Raw genomic sequence first — 3,507 nt, 5'->3', positions numbered from 1 at the left:
AGGGCCCTAGGAATTCTTCATACAGGTTAAACGAGGATGTTTTTATAGGCAGACGGATGGGTGCTTGAACATTTTACCTGGATTGTTCATTCAAAGACTTCAGCAGCATACCACTGAACTGAGAATAGAACCCCCATTGAAGGAATCAGAGAAAGAACTGGAAGACCTTGAAGGGGCTCGAGACCCCATATGTACAACAATGCCAAGCAACCAGAGCTTCCAGGGACTAAGCCACTAACTAAAGACTATACATGGACTGACCCTGGACTCTGACCTCATAGGTAGCAATGAATATCCTAGTAAGAGCACCAGTGGAAGGGGAAGCCCTGGGTCCTGCTAAGACTGAACCTCCAGTGAACTAGACTGGTGGGGGGAGGGCGGCAATGGGGGGAGGGTTGGGAGGGGAACACCCATAAGGAAGGGGAGGGGGGAGGGGGATGTTTGCCCGGATACCGGGAAAGGGAATAACACTCGAAATGTATATAAGAAATACTCAAGTTAATAAAAAAAAAAAGGAAAAAAAAAAAGACTTCAGGGTCAGCAGTGTGACATCATGTTTGCACTTTTATGAAACCACACTGTCTCACACATGTCTTAAAGACATTGACTTTGTAACCACAATACTGCTGCCCCCAAACTCACCAGAGACTGGTGGTTGAGAGATATAAAAAAATTGTGCTTGCTACAAAACTTTTATATTTACAGTTTTATAGTTCTTTTTTTTCTGTTTTAAATCTGTACTACTCTGTATCACAAGAAAATGTTTCCACAGGAAACGAGAGAAGCACTTAACCACCACCCTATGACCTTTGTAACCCAGCTTCCTTATATGATTTCACTAAAAGATTGGGGCTGAGTCAAGTGTACATTGACATTTTGAGTCCCGAGTTCAGAAAGCTCTCATGGAAATTAACAAGCCTGTCAGTTTTCTCAATTATTGTGTTTTTTATTCCCCTACCAGGTATCCTTAGTCCATGATGACCCCTGACTTGTGTCGAGGCTAGACCCTAGCACAAACCCATGCATGTTATGGAAATAAAATAATAGATAGAAGAAATGGATGTCAAACAATGTGAGTTGACAAAAATGAGATTATAAAATCTGAGAACACATTACCTGATATCACTTAAATATAATAGGCTGTGATACAGGGGTATGGAACCTGAAGAGGATCCTCCTGTACCCAGGAAGGAATCCCAGTCTAGCAATCTACCCAAAAAAACCTTTCTACTCCAAATTTAACTTGTCTATAAGAAATGCATGGATGGGGAATGAAGCAGAAACTGAGAGAATGACCACACAATAATCAGCCCAAGTTGAAGCCCACCCTACGGGAAGCACCAATACCTGACACTATTAATGATATTAGATTATGCTTATAGGGAGGATTCTAGCATGGCTGTCTTCTGAGAGGCTCCTCCCAGCAGCTGATACAGACATCCACTGGCAAATAGTGAATAGAACTTGAGGACTATTATGGGAGCAAGCATAGGGAGAAGGATTATGGGTAATGAAGGGGATAGGAACTCCACAGGAAGATCACCAGAATCAACTAACCTAAACCCTCAGGGCTCTTAGAGATTGAACCAAAGAGCATGCACAGGCTGAATGTAGGCCTTCCTTAGCATATGCAGCAGATGCGCAACTTGGTCCTCATGTGGGTCCTAAACAACTGGAGCAGGGGCTGTCAAAAAAGCTATTGTGTGCCTGTGGGATGTGTTCTTGCAGCTGAGTTGCCTTGTCTGCCCTCCGTGGGAGAGGATGCACCTATCCTTGCAGAGACATGGTATACCATAATGAGTACAACACCAACCACAGTGACTGTCACTCAGGAGAATAATAAAAAAGGATTAGGTGTGGAATGAGGTAGGGGGTGACAGGGAGGAGGGCAGTCAGAAGGATATAAACTGAGTAAATTAAAAAAAACATGAAATAACAGAAGTGAGGAGACAGATTAGTTAATAATGTACTTCCTGTGTTAAGATATACTGTGTTTAGTCTCCTTGAACCCCCTTACAAAAGAAAATTGCAGTTGTACACACAATATTTGCAAAAGTGTGGAGATGGAGACAGGAAGGTTCTGGGAACTTGTTAGCCAATTTGTCAAGCAAATGAGGTAACATCAAGTTTGCTGAAAGGCTTATTTCAGAACAGAAGGTAGATAGTAATTAATTAGATTATTCAAAGAGACAGAGGAATCAGTAAGGGAAGTTGTGAACTTTGAGTTCATAAACATTGAAAACAGAAAACTGATGATCATAAATACTGAGATCTAAATAATTAAAAACAGTATCTGATATAATAGAAACTGGATAACAAGAAATGAAGCTGCATATGTAGGTCACAGAAATTGAGAATACGTGAACTGAAGCAACAAAAACAAAGTATTTAGAAATCTGAGATAATAGAACATTGGATCCCAGGAAATGAGAGCATAGAATCTGGTTTGATTGAAAGTAAGTTGGTGTTTACAAAGATAGTAGACTGCAAATCACGTAGCCACAATGTGCATAGTCTGCATTCATAGAAACCAAGATACTAAAATGAGGCCAGAGAAAATGAACCCATAAAGACAGAAACGACAAATTTGAGATCACACAAAATTTTATAACAATTGTTGTTGCTGAAATTCAGGCCATATATATAAATGTGATATCAAAGGTGGTAGTAAAAGTTGATGTCAAAGAAAAAGAGATCACAAAAACCAATTACACACAAATGTAGGTCATAGATATGAAGGACACAGAACCTGTGACATATAAACTGATATAGAAAATAAAGCCATAGAACATGAATTCATATGGAACAGAAAAAAGAAACTGAAGACCTTGGCTACTCTCATCAAAAAGTAAGTCATATTCACTGACATAGTAGAATCTGAGGTTATAGAATAGGTGTCATAAAACCTGACAGCATGGAACAAAAGGGCAATGGAAGTAAGGTGATAAAACTGGATGGACTAGAATCTGTGTAGGAAGCAATTTGACCAGTGTAACTCATGTTTAAATAATATTAGAGCATCAACAGTCTCTCTATTTAACAATTACAATCATCAATAAGTTAGATGCTATTATTCTATTAGGAAGTACTGAAGATAATATGAACTGTAAGATATAACTGTAGTTTATGCCAATAAATACAAAAACAATAAAAATCAAAGTCTAGCCAACGAAGATATAAAAGTTTTCCTTTGGGTCCCTTGCTTTCAGTGTGGGATCCCTTGGATATAATCCTACTTTTCTCTGCTGCTCATTTGTTAAGACTCCCTGAGAACAAGTAACATTACCCTCTTCTAATTCTACAACATCTTCTCTGAATCTGTTTATGACATTTATTCTTACTTTGTGGTATGTATGCCTTTTTTGTTCTACTAAGTAAATCTTAAAGGACAGAGGGTAAGGTATCTGTCAAATATATAGGCATGAGTTTAAAGTTACAACTGACCATAAATTCTTTTTTAGAGATTTAGCATATGTATGTGTGCCTGAGTATGTATGTGCACCACGG

The sequence above is a fragment of the Rattus norvegicus genome, chromosome 13 (assembly GCF_036323735.1).
Source record: "Rattus norvegicus strain BN/NHsdMcwi chromosome 13, GRCr8, whole genome shotgun sequence".
In the NCBI taxonomy this organism is placed as follows: Eukaryota; Metazoa; Chordata; class Mammalia; order Rodentia; family Muridae; genus Rattus; species Rattus norvegicus.
This window is presented reverse-complemented; position numbering follows the sequence as displayed.